The 17,326-nt window shown below is 41.1% G+C and overlaps 1 long non-coding RNA gene across 4 annotated transcripts in view; it reads left to right on the forward strand.

Annotated features, from left to right (window-relative positions):
- The window catches only part of LOC125331995, a 379,455-nt gene extending 366,291 nt beyond the window's left edge, over positions 1-13,164 (forward strand). For 2 of the 4 annotated variants that reach the window (XR_007206332.1, XR_007206331.1), the window contains one exon: positions 9,759-13,164. This is a non-coding gene — a long non-coding RNA (uncharacterized LOC125331995). The remainder of the gene's footprint in view (positions 1-9,758) is intronic. The other 2 variants (XR_007206333.1, XR_007206334.1) reach the window with 1 other exon arrangement.
- Positions 13,165-17,326: the final 4,162 nt, after the last annotated feature.

Genomic DNA, 17,326 nt, shown 5'->3' on the forward strand with positions numbered 1-17,326 from the left:
TTCATGACCCTCATCTGGACTCACTCCAACAAGTCCACATCCTTCTTATGCTGTGGGTCTCGAAGCTGGACACAGTGCTTTGGGTGGGGTCTCATGAGAACACGCAGAGGAAGAGAGAATTTGCTTGAATCCTCCCTTGAGAATTTACTGCACTTAGGTGTCCCCAGTGCCACTAGACCTGTTGCTGCAACCTGCCATTTTTAGACAGCCTGCATGTGAAGGACATGTTTATAGTCTGTGTTGCCAAACCCAATGGTTCCCCTTCCTGGTCTGACTAAAGTTATTTGTAGTCACAGGTTCTAGTTCCACGTTTTATTTGGCTTTATGTAGTCAGTGTTGTTTAGCCAGAGGAAAAGGTGATATTTTCTGGCAGCAGACTGGAGGACCTGCCAGTCAGGCTGGACACCAACAACACAGGATGTTCTGCAATTCTGAGCTTTAGTTTCTGAACTTTCTTGCCGTTTAACAGTGATTTTTTTTTTAAAGTAAAAGAATGATTGACTAGGTAATCAGTGGAATATGACCAAGAATAACATGATAGAAAATTATTCTAAGTCTCACAGTTGGTCTTATTGCACCGTTTCCTCTCCTTTCAGTCCCCAAACAAGACTCACCTCTGCAGGAGCTTGCACGTGGGAGTGCAGGCAATGCATGCTTCTCCAGCAAAGGCTTCCTTTGCTGCAAGGGTCCTTGTGGCTTGGGACTAAGGGGTGTGACAAAACTTGATTAAAAGGTGGTGGGAAATAATGCACAAGGACTGTTTTTAAGTTCAAACAAACAACCAAGTAGCATCATGTAAATTGCTTTCCCTTCTTTTCCTTTCCAGTGAAAACTCTTGTTGGAAAAAGCATCTGAGAAATTCTTTCACGTTTCTAAAACCTTATACAAGACCAAACATCTGAAGCCCCAGCCTCTCAGCTGGGTGTAACAGGACCCACACTGCTCTGTGGGGTTTAGTGCTGCAGCTGGGTCCCTGAGATTCTTGAGATCACTTTACTAAGGCTGGTTTTGGCAGATCATACCAGTCTCCCACTATGTCTTTTACATATTGCAAAACCATTCATTGTTCATTTGATATTCACCAGCATCAGCTCAAACCCACTTTGTGAGTAGTTCTGAATTTCTGCACGTGTTTTAAATATATTGGGTTTGTCAGGAGTGAGAATAAGCAGCACTGGGGAGTTTTTCCTTCTGATTTTGAAACTTTTTTCCACTGGTTTGCTTGCTCTAGCAGATCACAAATAGATTTCTGTGCTTTCAAACTGAAATGTAAGTCTAAACTGGCCTTTCTTAGGTAATGGATAGTTTAATGAAACTGGATGAATAAAAGCATTTTTAATTAAATATGGCAAGAATAGTAAATAAAAGTTGTGTAGAATAATCTCACTTGGCTATGTGCATGCAGTCACAGAGGCAGCTAACAGATGATATTTTTCACTTAAGGTTATGTGGATTTCCTTTACTTCTTTAGTCAATTCTGTTATTGACCAGTTTGTCCCACCTCCCAGTGTGTGAATCCACCTGCTCCTGGTAAGGGCTGGGGTGGGTGTGCTGGGAAAGCTCTTGGGATCCTTGCTGGCGGCCCTGTCTCCATTCCACTGGCTGTGCCTTTTCATCTTTGTACGTGTACAAAGGGGAAAAAAATCCTATCTTGTTAAAGGCTGAGCTTGTCTGCTGGAAAAATGCCCATTTGCAGGTGAGAAATTGTCTGTCTCAGGACAAGGGAACTAATTGTTTGGCCCTGTTTGGCTCTGAGCAATCTGGGCTCTGCTGCTTCCTCTGGGAGATTATGTTGCTCAATACATCAGAGTACCAGGAAGTTGGTTTCTTGCCCTGGGTATTCAATTTAAAATTTTCTTTAATTTAATCTCATTACTGAAGCTGGCGAGAAACACAAAATATTTTTCAGAACAGGGGTTTTCTGTTTTCTCAGGATCCTCTCAGCAGCCTGAAACCCTGCAGGTCTCCAAGGGAATTGTCTGCAGGTGACAGCCAGGTTATAAAGGTTCTGATGGACCTTCTTCCAGTTCCCTACAGAGTCCTCATCAGTTTGGACTTCAAGAGTCCTGACTGGTTTCTGTAGGGTGTTATAACATGTATGACACATTTACATGTAATTACTTTGACCTTTTTAAGCCTAGTAAAACTTTGTCATGGAAGAAAGCGTGTAAAAATGTGAATACTTCTAAAATATGAGTAATTAGGGGGAGATGGGAAATGTATGTGTTAGAGGTTCTGTCTCAAACACCTGGTGACTCAAGCACCAGCCATCGTGTGACTGAGGTGGAGATGAGGAATGGTCTCACACCAAAGCTCGTGACTTGGAGACAGAATACATGAGTTTTGCTGTGCCTTACACAGATTTATTTGGCGACCCTGTACAAATCACTTAACCTCCTTCTGCCCACAGTCCGTACAAGAAGGATGGTGTTTCCCTATCTCACAGAAGTGCTGGACACTTAATTCATTAGTGCTTATAAAGTGTTCTCAGGTCTTTTAGAGGAAAATGCTGCATGTCCATGAAGACTTAATGTTGATTCATGTGCAGATTCTGAGGTCTGGGCCTTGGCTCCCCAGTGCCAGGATAAAGACTGTGGCTGATGAGTTCATTTTTATCATGAACCTAAATCTTCTCTGTGCTATTCCAGGGCTTGCATAAAAGAAATTCACAAAGAATATTGAAAATAAATATTGAAATGTTTCTATTTTATGATGCATTGTGTCTGTTTACTTTAAAAATATGTATAAAGACTTCCCAATGGCTTTTGAAAGTGTCTTGACCCCATCTTCTGTGCCCTGTACTGATTTTGAAGGAAATTGAGTGAGATGCTGAGAAAATATGTAATTTTTTTTTCAATCTATGGTTTATCTTCTTATGTTTTCTGGCTAAATTTAGAATTGTTCAGCAATTAAAAAAAAGCATCATAGATATTCAGATAAATGTTACCATATTTGGCATGGTGGGACATGTCATTTTCCATTGGCATCATGTCATAGGCCAGTGTAATATGTCAGAAGTATTTTATTGCACTGGCTTCAGGACGTAAATGAGATGAGACGGGTTGCAAATCAAATTTACCATACCTACCTTTAATATATACTAAACAAGCTAGCAGCATAGATCTGTCTAACACACAGCGTGGCTGCAGCAGCAAAGATCTGGCCTCAAATGGTGCGGCAGGTTATGAGGGACAGGCATTTTAAGAGTTACCTCTTCATGTGTGCCTTGCAATATCCTTTATTATCTACAATTAGAATTCTGTTTCAGTTCAGAGAGAAGTGCTGAAAGAGGCAGCCTGATGCAGATTTGGACAAGACAGGGCAGAGGTAGAAGTGCATTTGATAACAGTCCCTTGTTGCCTTTTGCTTTGTTAGGGCTGTAACTTCTCCTCTTCAGCCACACAAAGTATGGCAGACCTTCCCTCTTCCAATCTCTTGGCTTCAGTCCATGTTTCTAGGAGGAACTCCTCATGTCTACCAGTAATGCCTTGGAAGAGAATAGGTTTCAACCATTATCAGATTAATTTGAAACCTTGAAAGTAAAAATGAAGAGCCGTTAGCTTCCTGTGGAGATCAATATCTGCTCACTGGAAGTCAAGGTGCACAGGGAAAAGTGCCCTCTGCTTCAAACACTGAATTGCTGCTGTTTGCTGCAGAGTGAGCTTGGGTAATTCTATGTAAAGACATCATTCAGTCGTACTTATTTGGAAGACTTGCTGTTAAGGAATAGCAATGAAGCCAAAATAATTCATCCCACAATTAAATATATTAGCATTTATTTCAGCAACCCAGTTTAATCTTAATTTACAGTAAAGCTTCATATCTAATTATGATAATTAAGTAATTTGGTAATTGTAGGTTGAAATACGTTTGTAATAGAAATGTTATAAACTTCTTTGGGTGGCTGTGATTGTTATAATATTTCTTTTGGGGTGGAAAAGGAGAGGCATATCGCTTGTGGAAAGGTGAAATACATGGATTATTCTCTATAGAAATTTTGAGCTCAAGCCAGAGACAACTATACAAATGCTATCTATACCTTGAAAATATTAATTTCTAAACATTGAGGTGTGATTCTTTAAAATAAAAAAAAAAATCTGTCCTGAAAAATATGATAATTTGGGACTCTTGTGTTTGCAGCATTCAGAAGAGGAAAAATTACACAGAACACTGAGAAATGTTAGGTTGGGTAGAAAGGGATAAGGTAGAGGAGGGAGAGAGGGAAGGGGTCAAAAGGAAGGTGATTACATGGCCACTAGGAAAATATGTTCTCAGGGTACAAATTTTGCTATCCTGGCACAGCTGCTGAAGCTGGGAAGGATGTTTTTACAGGAGATGACTGCACAGCCTTCCTTAAACTTGGCCTTGGGCTTCCATTGTAATGCAATCCCATGGATATGGAAATCTCACAGTAGTGCTACTGTCTTGAGCATAAAATCTAAGACAATGATGCTATGAACAAGCAGATAAAAGGGACACAATTTATTTGCTGCTTGCTTCAAGAGGGAGAATTTCAGCCTCTGGTTAGCACACAAGGGCTGCTGGTAGCTGCCTGGCTGCAGCGAGTTCCCCTCCATCTCTTACAGAGTGAATGCTGGTGATGGGGATCTTAGCAATTTGTCACTTCAGGAAAGCTTTGACACATCCTTTTTTTTTCTTTTCCTTAATAAAATAGATATTATGTGCTATTCTACCTTTGCTAGATTTTCACAAGCATGTGTCCATGCAAACTGTAAGTTGATAAAGTTCTCTCAGCATTTCAGCAGGTTGTGTCTCTAAAGTAGTCAACTACGTGGTTGGCAAACCCACAACAGAGGAAGGTGCTAAGACCCACTTCTGTCAGGGGAGGGAGGGTGTGGGTGTGTGCCCCAGGATGGGCTCTCAGCTGTGGGACAGTGCAGGGAGGGGTAGTCAAAGGAGGGCAGAGCTCACCTGGGGGTAGGACAGAGGTGTGTAAGAGAGGAGGGAAGGAGAGGTGCCTGTGGCAAGGCTCTGAAGTTGAACACAGGGCTGCGGTGAAAGGGGAAACAGGGCGTGTTTGATTCCCTTGAGAAAATGCCTTTTTTTTTTTTTTAATGTTTCTTTTGTTTGACAAGTCAGGTCATGTATGCTGATGCTCGGGTGTAAGAAGCTTGTCTGCTTGTGTTGATCTTGGAAGCATCAGACCTTTGAGAGCGGAGGCAAACTGCATCTTGACTGGAAAAATGGAACCCTGTTTTCATTTTTACCCTGTTTCTCCATTGTTTTTTCCCTTCCCCAAATAAGTGTCTCCTCTTTATTCTTGTCTCACTCCACTGTGCACAGTCAGACACTGGGGTTTAGGATATCTGGTTAAAAGCAAAAGTGATTTTAGTTTATTTATTTTTGGTAAGCATGATGTGTTGCGAAATGGAAAGCATAAATAGAAATGTCCAGACCTGCACCACTTCTTCTTTATCCCAGTGTTACCAACAATAGGGAAATAACTATTTTGGGAGGCATAAGAGAATGAAAACCCCTTCAGCTGCTCCCCAGGCCACAGTCTCACCCATGCGCTGTCTGCGTCATCCCATTCAGACAGGGTTCCTTAGTCATTTGGATGGGACAGGGAGAAAGGCTTCGTCTTTTCTAATTAGGTTCAGTATTAGAAAAAGGTTCTTTTCCCAGAGGTCAGTCAGCACTGGAACAGGCTCCCCAGGGAAGTGGTCACAGCCCCAAGCCTGACAGAGTTAAAGAAAAGTTTGTACAGTGATCTCAGTCACATGGTGTGACTCTTGGGGTTGGTCCTGTGCAGGGCCAGGAGTGGGACTCCATGATCTTTGTGGGTCCCTTCCAACTCAGCATATTCTGTGATGCTGTAATTAGTCAGTGGACTCCCTTCTATTAATAGTTTTTGCTCAACCACTTTTCCTTCAACATTAATGCTACATTTAATATAATGTTGTTTGTTTTCTGTGAAGTAGTCATGTGGCACCAGTGGAACTCGGACACCACCCGCTGTCTGAGGGCAAGCGTCAGGATCTGCCCCTCTGGGTGCCTTGCTGGGGAAGCAAAGCAGCTGCAGATGAGGATCTATGCAGCAGAGAAGCCAGGGGCAAGGCCACGTGCTTGGTTTTAAAGTGAGGTGCTGTGTGGCACCGTTGTTTCTCGTCAGGCTACAGGATGGTTAGTCAGGATTGAGAATGATCTCCCAACACAGTCTCTTGGAAGCAGTGACATGGAAACCCTGGCAGCAATCTGTTATGGGTGAAGGCCTGGGAATGGTATGAATAGCAGTACAAGAAGATGCTCAATGCAAAATGTAATCAGCTTAGATGGATTTGTTACTGGAGAGAGCAGGAAAAGATAGGTCTTTGCAAGGTTTTATTTGTTCTTGGGTATGAGTGGGCATTAAACTTCCAAGATCCTCCTTTTTGTTTGACTTCAGCTTGAATGTTTGGCTCCATTTGTTTTTGAGTAACTAGAATGTTTTGAAGCTTAGAGTGGATAGAGAGAGATAGACTACAGCTGGTAATGATAGTAGAGCCTTTTATGCTGTCAATTTAACAGTTGTAAAACAATTAGGGAGAATTATGTTAATAGCAGGCTTTGTTCACACTTTCCTTGCCCAATTCTCCTTTTTTTTTTTTTTTTTTTGTCATGTGCCTTTCCTACCATGCTCTGAGAGCACGTAAACAGTGGAGCTCTGTGTGTTTGTATTGTGTATGGTCAGTGTTATCCATTAAACCATGGCTGGATGTAGATCTTCTAAAATTTTCACAAATCGATTTTCCAGTGCTTTGGCTATTGCATTTTAATGTGGCTGCTCCTAAACAAACAAAATCATGTTTTCAGGAAGCTAAGACAGGATAAGAAGTGATTTGTATGGGAAGTGGTGGCTGATTTGCTCAGACTGCTGCAGCTGTTTCCTTCTGTGATACGAACAAAACCCCTTCAAATCAATCGGATCCATGTTGGCTGAGCTCTGCTACCCACGCAGAGGGGCAGCTGAGCCTGTCCCTGCTCTGGTGGGAAAGCAGTTGTGCCAAGGCAGGCTGACCCACGCTGCGATGCTGCTTTGTCTTGCTTGGCTCCTCCCAGTTCTAGACTATGGATTAGTGCTCTCCTTTAGTACTGAGACTAATCTGGATGATGTCTCCCTTGCAGATAATGCAGCCCACGTGAAGGGCATCTCTTGCTGCTCTCCCATACCACATCAGAGTGTGGTTTGCTTTCACTTCTCTCCCTTCCCACACCCAAGGTTCCTTCAGCCTTGGCACCTTCTTCCCTGCCCAGACAGCCTCACCTGTGCTCAAGACTCTTCCTGCTATTGATGACCTGGAAAGGGCTTAGTGCTATACAAGAACAGTGATCTGAAATGAAGTAAATATCTTTCTATCTTTTCCAGTCAAAAACCAAAATGATTACGCTGAAATCAAGAGCATCATAAATTAGTTTTTTCACCTGGGTCCCAAGGGAGGGAATAGATATGAAAATCTTCATGCTTATTCTTCCCTCCCCCCAAAATAACATGTACATGTAGATGATCCTTTAAGAAAGGCTTCCCAAACTCCATTTACCTTGACAGCTGTCACTTGGCACTTGTAGCTGTCATGGCAGCGTGTAGTTTTTCATGAATTACTAGCACTGGTGGTTTTTTCTCTTTATCTGCCATCAGCCCATCAGCCGGGCCTTTCATAATGGCTTCTGGCACCTCGCTGGGGAGATCGGTGCCATTGAATCACCCCCGCAGCTCCCCCGCCTCGCTGGGCAACCCTGTTTACTGATGTGCCTTTTCCTGTAAATATTACAAGCAGTACTCATGGAAGGGATGTGTGGGAATGGAATGGCTTCACCTTGTAACAGTTAGCTGGGGTGGCAGCTCTGCCTTGACTGATAATCCACGAGCCCTCGTGTTCCAGTTACTTCGCTAAATAACATGTAGACATCCTACTCTGAAGGCTTGTATATGATAGTTAATTAGACAACATTTAATTTGGCTTAACATTTGTGTCAGTTTTGTGGAAGTGAGCCTCCATAATTAGGGAATACAGATCAGATTTCTGTCAGACTTATAACCTCTCACTCTAATTTAATGCTCGCTCCTCTGGTGCCGTGTCACACTGGGTGTGCAGGATTACCCCTCCCCACCCCATCTTTTCTGCTTGACTAGTAAGAAAGTTGCCCATTTAACACAACTGACAGCAAATGGGATTGTTCATGGAGATGTAAGGGCAGGAACTGAGCTGGACCTGTTTCTGAGAAGTTGAGCTGGTCCTGCAATTTTTCTGTTGGTTTTCTGAAACTGTTGGAAGTGTTTGGTCATCTGAAGCATTCTCAGGAAATACTGAATAGAGTATCTGAGTTCAATCTGTGGGTCGAGATATGATGTAATTGCAAGTTGTACCATGAAAATATGTAATAGTAACTCAGTGGTACCCGGTGTTCAGATTTTAATCAACACAGCTGCTTTCTGCCCAGTTACCTCGATGCTGTGCAGCACATATAAAGGGGTGAACATATATACCTTCTGAATTTACTGTTATGAAAGGTTACTTCTTACATTGTAGTGGTGGTTCTTCAGGATGATTTTTGTGGGCAGAAACCATTTACTGTGGTTTCCAAAGACCTGAACTTTCCCCAAATGCAGATATCAATTTTGGTCTCTAAGTGAGCAGTGATCATCATGGCTTCACTGGGGTGTAAATGGCTGGTGTAAATTTGCTACACAGATTTATTAAGTGAAACTTGAAACTTATATGTGGTCATTCTTGTCTTATCTGTAAATCCTTGAGACCGTGCTTTGCATGGAAATCAACATTATGTCATTTTAGTCACAGAACATTTCCCTTTTGTAGTAAATTATGTCATGTGTCATTTGGAAAGTGATACTCTGCCAATTTTTTTTTTGGGGGGGGTGAGTACTAGCTGGGAAGTAATGTCACTTCATATTTTTATTCAGAGACCAGAGTCAAAACAATTAGAATAATAATTTTAAATGAAATAATTTGTCTTTATAGTGCAATGTTGTCTAGCAGGGTTGCATAGCACACATCTGTGGATAGCATGAAAAGAAGGGATTGTATATTCTCACATGTCCAGCAATAAATGCTTGCAGCCTGAAGAGATGTGCTCTGCATGCTCTAGATGACAATCCTTCCAATGCTGAAACTTGGAATTAAGTGGGAGATGGAATATCACATATGTGGGAAAGGAAGGAGTTCAACAACACTGCCCTGAGCTTAAGTTACTTGGAAGTATAATGTGTTGTATTTTGTATATAAACACATTACTAATAAGAGGAGTTTAACTGCCGTGCCAGTACTGCTCTGGCATCCCTCCTGGAGAGTCATACTCAGTTCCCTGATGGGTTCCAGAGCTGCAGAGCTCAGTGTGCTGCTGGGAGCAGTAGCCAGAACCAGGTGTTTGGGAGCGGGGAGAAAACCCCACAGTGCTCCGACTTGGGGGTGGAGTCTGAGTCTTGTGGTAGCAGTGAGTGCATTCAAAAAACACTCTTCCTCTTGCTGAGACTTGCTTGTTTATTTGATGCAGAATGTGTGCAGGTGTCTTTTTTGTGTGCATGAAGGATTTCTCTGTGGAAATAGAAGAATGTTGCTGTAATAATATTTGTTTTGCAGAATCCTTCCCTGAGAAAGATACTGTGCTGGCTTTAAAATGTTACAGTCTCTGGCATCATACATGCTTAGGGTCCCTAATGTATCAAATACAGTTCAGGGCAAAGCTAAGGAAGTCAGTGTCCTATTGAAAGGGCCTTCATGTCTTTTCTTTTCTTTGTTCAGCAGGGAACAAAGTTTGTCATGGTGAGACACCAGACCTTTGAAGAGGCTCAGGTAACCTCTCACAGTGTGCATGGTGCCAACAAAGGGGCCCTGTCAGCCTTTGTAGAGGGCGTTGAGACCTCAGTCAGCATTGACTTTTCAGAAGATGAGGAGTGTGTTGGTGAAGTGCTAGACTGTGGTTCTTCGGATCTGTTGGTTCATGGAGGAACAGAAGAAGCTCGGCATGAAGATGAAAAGGTGACAGCAGCAGCAGTATCCTGGAGGTTGTGATCACACAGGCAGATGAGGTGGTGATAGACAATACTTCATATAAAATTCCCTTTTATCTTACCTGATTTGTATTCTTGGCTGTGGTCAGAAATACAGCTTGTTGTTTCTGATTAATTCTTTAATTTTCATTTATTTGTATTTTGAATTTAGAAAAATTCTATTTCATGTTGGAAACGTTCTCCCTCTAACCCAAAATGCATTAAAAAGGCTATTTGTTTAATCAGCAGGATTTTTTAATCTTATTATATGCTGCTCAAAAATGAATATTTCTTTGTATTGTACAGTACACATTTACATAAATTAGTGTTATCCTTGGTTATTTTGCAACCCATAATTTATATGCTTTTTAGTTTTATCATAAAATAAAATCTTGCCTCTAATATTCTGGGAACATTTTTAGCATCATAGCAAATTACCTTGGGAGGAACTATTACACAGTCAGTGAACTATCCTACTTGAGTTTAAAAAAAAAAAAGAGGAACTTAAATGTGTATCAAATGCTCAGCTTTCACTACTCTTTCATTTTCGCAGGCTTTTGAAAACTGCAAATTGGTAAAAATTCTAGTAAAATTCATCTGGAGCATAAAATATTTGCAACATTTTTGGTTGCTTGAAAAAGATTCAAGATTCATGGCCTGATTCAATTATTTTTTAAGTGTTAAGATAAGTTTCCTCCTCCTACCAGGTTTCTTTGTTTATATATTTTTTTCTACAGAGGGTTCATTTTGAATATTGCATTCAGAAATGTTGACAAAACATTTGTCAAGGATTTCTTTGAAATAATTTTGCGAGTACCTAATCTTGCAAGGTACTGATAAATGGAGCTCTTGATTCTGGGACAATGGAGGCCCAAACCCCAAATGAATTGCATAAGCTCTCCATTTCATCACCATAAACTTGAAATATAAAAATGCTATGAAAACATTTGCTATACCTCCCTTGGGTTAACTTTCCCTTCTTTTCTCTGTGATTTCATCTTTGAGTAGCTTTGCTGTTATTGACCAATTCTCTGTACCTTGTAGGGGTTGCTAAATTCCTCATCCTGTACTACTTTTGCTCTTTGTGTGCGCTGATAGCTGCAGGTTAGGATCAGGGTATGTGGAGCCATGTGCATCTGAGACAGAGGATTCTGGCCCCAAAAATCGCACTGATTAAATAGGAGTCAAGTACTGATACAGGCAGTTGAAAATAATTTTGGTGGTTTTTTTAATGTGGCCTCTAGCAGTATTTAAAGACTGCAAAGATCCTTGTTATCTTATCGTTTCGACTCCTATTATTGTTGAACTCTGTGGTTATACATATTTCAGCATCTTCTTTTCATGTCTCCCTACATCTTTATAACTGTTGGACAAGTTAGTACGTGAGATGCCTCCTTTTATGTGTGCTAGATGTTGTAGATCCTCCAAGGGAAGGAGTAATTAAATTACTGTTTCAAAGGAGTTCTCCACCACACTAATAACTTATCTGTAAGCTTATTAAAGTAGTTGTTTGTACTCTAAAATGACTAAATAACTGTTGTATAATCTCAAAATGACAATAAATCATAATTCCTTCTGGATGGCGGCAGCTATGACGTCTGGATATGCCTAACTGCTGATGTCTGACAGTTTTAAATACCATACTTGCAGGTACCTGGAGGAGGGCACAGGAAAATAACTACAATTCCAGCTGTTGTGCATTCTGCATATTCACACTGGCTATCAATGTTGCTGGTGTTGGACCATCAGTTGGTGCTCAAGCAGCAACCTCAGCTAAGAGCTGGGTGGAGGCAAACAGCAGTGATAGCTGCCTAGAAGATTTTGTTAGCTTTTGGAATCAAAGGTTTTAAAAGCCCCATGTACTGAAAAGATGAAGCATTTTTTTTATTTTCACCACCACGTCTTTGGGCATGAAGGAGGGAGGAGGACTTGCCTGTGGGCAAGTTCTGCTGCCTCAGTGCATTCTGCCAGTCATTTTAAGTCCTTAGAGAGAGTAAGTCCATGCAGACAAAGTAAGAGTAAGTCCATTTAGACGCTGAACTGCTATGATAAAAGGCAGACAAATATATGTGTGTGTTTGGACAGAGGGCTTAGCCTTTCCAAGACTTCTCTCTGCTTCCAGGGAAAAGACCTGTGTAGTGAGGGAGAAGAGGAAAGGAGAATACAAGTTTCAGTCCTACAGCATGAATACATGTGTGCCTGATAAAATTCTTCCTGCTAATGAAGTTCAGCTTTTCTTTTTCATCCTGTTGGATCAATGAAATGCTCCCAAAATAAGCTCCAATGGCTGATTTTTATTACAGCCTTAAGGAATAGTTTAATTTTGCCTTAGAAATGCATCTGATATGGCCATTTGCTCCTGGGATCTGCAAGAAGATTTTTACCTTCCCTTCAACAAATGACTACTGCTGATCTTTGGTGACCAGCAGCTGTGCGTACACTGTGTGCATGTTCTAGAGGAGTCAGAAACAGGGTAACTAACTGGCCCAGGCAGAATCAAGTATTTCTAGCAAAATGACAGGTTTAAAAATAGATTTAATTGCACCATCTCTTAATGTGTCTATATTTTGGGAGGTGATTGGGAAAAAAAGGTGTCCAGGTTAGAAGTTTTATAAACTGCTTAGAGTGACATGTTCCTTAGCCTTGGAAAAAACATGTTTTGGGATGAAATGAGAAATTTTATGATGACAGAAATATGAATATCCTATCCAGACTGAATGGAAAGCATAGGAAATGTAGCAAAATGTACCTTCACAGTTCTCCCCTGCCACTGGATAGCACCTAAAGGAACATGACTGAAAAAATAGGATGACTTCATGTTCCTTAGCAGGGCATATGGAATGCCTTTTCTTCTTGCTCACTATGGTGTTACCACTTCTTCATGGCTATGCCTGAACTGGCCTTGTGGGCCAGATATGCCAACGCACTCATCTCTGATGAACCTACTTAACTCCAGTTTGTACTTCTTGTGCTGGCCATTCTCTATCCCAAAGCAGTAGGGTCACTGTGGGAACACAACAGCATTGGTTTTGGAAGAAGGCTGAGGCATAGTAAGTTGTAACTGAGAATCAGGAGCTCCTTCTTCATTTGTTCTACTTAGAGAAAGTAGACCCACAACGTTTCTTTCGGGATTGATCTTCTAAGGGAACAAGGAAACTGTGGTGTGTTGGGGAAGATGAAACAGGAAAGCCTTATAAATATGATTGCCTGACAAAAGATTTTGGGAATATGAAAACTACAGGCAGCATCGAAATGAAAGCCACTTTTGAAATACCAGGTCTTAGTTACTGAACAACTGGAAAACAATGGTGTGGCCGACTGAAGGTAATCCCCTCTTGATGGAACAATACCCTCTGTTTGCAAACAGGTCCAAGGGTCAGAGCAGACCCTACTAGCTCAGCAGAAGGGGTCCAAAGAGTAGTTTTTAGAAGTTAAGATGTAACACTCTATGGTAATATAAGAACTCTTATAGGCTGTATGTAAATGCTATAGGATTTGTATCTTGTATTAGATTGGTTAGTGACAATTAGAATATTCAGTACAGAAGATGATTTATTGTATTGTAACCAGGACTTCAGACACTTCCACACTTCCACTCTTGCTCTCACTTCCACTCTTGCTCTTACACACTCTCTCTCTCTCTCTCACCCGCTTACTCTCTTGCTCTCTTGGGCCTGCTCAGAGCTGAGTCTGGCAGCTCTGAGCAGTGCCCCAATACCCACGCCTTTTACAATAAACCGACTGTGTCCCAAGATCAGACTATAGAGATCTCTCGTCTCCGTCACCGACCGTCCCATCCGTCCCGTCGGTAACCTACAGTGGTGCACAGTGCTCCTGGGTTCATTGATAGGTGTGCCTTTAACTCCCCTAAACTGCCCTGCAGGTGCTGCCACTGCTCGTGGTCTTGCTGCTCAGAGTGGGAAAGACCAAGGGCTGTGAAATCATCCGGCACACTCCATGTGCTGGCAAATAGCATAAAAATTCCATGCTGGGGAATACCTTTTTGGTATTCAAGGTATCGCTCCCAGGCTGCATTCCTCAGAGAATAGCTTTCCATCTGTATGAGATTTCACCATCAGCACTGACACTTTGGTTTATTAAAATTAGCCATTTTGCATTGAATCGAAGTGGTATAATGAATTAAAAATTAATAGTTCTATTTGAAAAATGTTCCTCTATTTCAGTGACGTGAAACGGAGCCCCATGAAACTGGTTTCTGATTCTCTGATTTTATTTCAGTTAAGTATATTTATCTTGCTGATGGATGTGGTATGGATTACCATACCATATTTTAACATGCCCCAACAACATATCAGCAGATATGTAAAAAAGTGAGTTAATAACATAAATGTCTGCTATCATGCTGCTTTGTAAAACCATTCTTAATTTAATCCATACACTAAATGTGCTTTCCAGTTACAAAAATTCATTGTAAGCATCAGGCAGAAGTGAAACCGTGATACAGAATTGTGACTGATGTAAAACAGACACACAAAATGAGTAGCATTAGGACACTTACTTTGAAGTTTGTTAAAACCAGTAAAGTGATAGCCACTTTAAGTGAAACCTGCTGTTACAGATACCTACTGGATTTTGGGAACATTTCACTTTTGAACTTACTCCTTGCAGTCTGCTTTAGTGTTTAATATGTTGTAGTCACGTTTTTTTTTTCCCTTAATGTAGCAGAGAAAAGTAAAATAGCTGACCTACTCAGATACCTTATTATCTTTGCTCACAGACAGATAGTTCAGTATTTTCAGTATCTGTGAAACGAACATTTATTCAAATACCTATGAGAAATTACCATGCTATAACAGTGCAAATTTCAAAACAATAGCAGTGTACTCCCACTGAGTACCCATCATAACATTGCCAAATGGGAATCATGGAAAAAAAAGTGAGTCATTTGAGCAGGGATTTGAGAATGACAAAGTAAAAAAGAGCGGTTAGGTTGGCCGCTCTGAGTAAATTTTCAGCATCTTGTTGATGCTGGTGATAATTTTAATGTAGGGATTGATTGCAGACTTTGTGAACCTTTTCAGTTAACTGGGCAGGTGGAAGGAGGCAGGTGTCTACTCTGATTCGTGCCCATTTATCTATGGAGAATGGACAAAGTATTGGCACATGACAAAGTTCCTGAGCATAGCAGAGATTCCACAAACAAACAGTTCAGTACATATATACATGTATATACATATATACATACATATATATATTTTCAATAGGGATTTATATGTGTTTGACAGAACTGAATGTACCAGAAGTCTCTCTTGCTCACAAAAGCATTACCATGGCCGTCTGAAATGGACTGACAATGCTCATTTTTTGGAGAGGTTGAAGTGGGCCACATTCTATGAAATATGCTTATCCCTCAGAGAATATATTCTTACTGACCATAAATCAGTTTGCTGTAAAATGATAGATAAAAGACTTGGATGATGATTTTGCTCATAAGAAAGACTGTTTTAATCCTGTGTGTTGTTTGAGGGCCATGTGTGAGTGTGTTAATTATACATGTTGTAAATCATGACAAATAAATACCGTTTTTCCCATCATAAACTACCAGAGTTGTTCAGGGTTTTTTTAATGTTGATTTAATAAGCTAAAGTGACTCTCTTTGAATAAACCCCATGACTTCTGGGAAGGCCATATCCAGTGGATGGAGCATCTTCTGACTGCCAATAAAGCAATGCTTGAGCTTTGCAGTTCTGTGAGTATTTGGATGTTACAGGAACTGGAACCTCCTGCTTCAGCTGATACATAGAAGCAGCTTGGTGGTCTCTGATGTGGGTTCTTATTATGACAATTCACCATAGACTAGCCATGATTTATACATGTTTCTGTGGCATTGATTAGAGCTGTGGTGTCACAGGTAAAAATGACAAAACAAAAGCAGTACAGGATGCTGGGATGAGTATTACACAAATAAATGAATGTCCCCTTAGATTTTCTCCTAAAGTTAAGAATGCTTCTGCTTTGGCTGTGCCATGTGAACATGTGAGAACTCTGTTCCCAGGACTGCAAGCTAGGATTGCATGCACTCCTCTGCCCTGGACAATTTGTGCTGGGGTTAGCTGGACTCTGTAGGGATGCTCTGTGACGTGGAAGGGTCAGAGTCTGCGAGGCTCCTGCCTTGCTCCCTGCAAGGAAGCAGTTAAATAAACAGGGAAAAATGTCATACCTTGCAACCAGAACTATGTCTGTACACACTCACTGTGCTGTCATAGAGGTAACAAGGCATTAAAGTATAAGTTCCACTTAATTGTCCAAGGAATGACTCACAAATTGGGTGTGTCCACTCTTGTTGAAGAGTAGAAGGTTTAATAGCCCTAAACACATCTTTGTGTCTTTGCCAGATCTTGGTTCCCTCTTGCTCAGAGTTTTCAGTAGGTCTCAGGACTTTTCCTCTTGTTTCTTCCAATCAAGAGGGAAGTTTGTACAAAACCAATGCCATATAATCTACAACACCATTCTATGCGTGTGTATTTCTGAAATACATATAATTAGCCATGTTCGGACAACTTGAGAAATGTAATTTGCAAAGTTAATTATTTTAGAAGGAAAATTAGAGACAGTGTCTAACTCGTTGTGTCAGAAGATAAAGAGAACTAATTTCTTGAGTTAAAAACTTGCCATGTATAATTTTGTTCATTCCAGTAGGCTGTGTGGGTGCAATTATCTTATGTTTGGTGTTTGTGTGTGCTCTCTTCTACCGTATTATCCAGCCTGCAGTGATCTAATCCAGTGAATCTGGGAGAGGTGACTTGGGAATAAGCTACATCTGACTTGGTGATGTAGTTTGAATCGCTTTTTGTGTAGTGGTGTTTATTTTTTGAGGATAGTCCATGGAAGGAAATGGGCAAATTGTAGCTGACAGAGTGGAAGAGAGTTTGCTGTGCTCTGACTGACGTGGGATTTGATCCCTTTCTGCCAAGAACAGCATCCCATTCGGTTTGCTTTAGATCACACATTTCTTTTCAGGACCCGTTGTCAGAAAGCTGCCGAATAACTTTCTCAGGAAGAGTGTATGACAAAGAGCGTGGCAGCAGGGACAAAGGCTGCTATACATTTTACTGCCACTTTCTTGGGATGCCTGACTTAAAATTGTGCATCGTTTCCCATGTAATAAGGGAGATTTGGGCTGGACCTGCTTTAGTTGCTTTGCCTTGGGGTAAGTCAAGAGTGGGGATGAATTTGGCCTCGTCTCTCACCCCAAAAGCCTTGGTTTGAAGAAGTGGCATTGCTGATGGTACAGGGTCAGGCTGAGACACAGAACTGCTTCGGCTGTGGCTGTCCTGAATAGGATTCTCTCATCTTTAT

This window comes from Corvus hawaiiensis, chromosome 12 (genome assembly GCF_020740725.1).
Source record: "Corvus hawaiiensis isolate bCorHaw1 chromosome 12, bCorHaw1.pri.cur, whole genome shotgun sequence".
Lineage (NCBI taxonomy): Eukaryota > Metazoa > Chordata > Aves > Passeriformes > Corvidae > Corvus > Corvus hawaiiensis.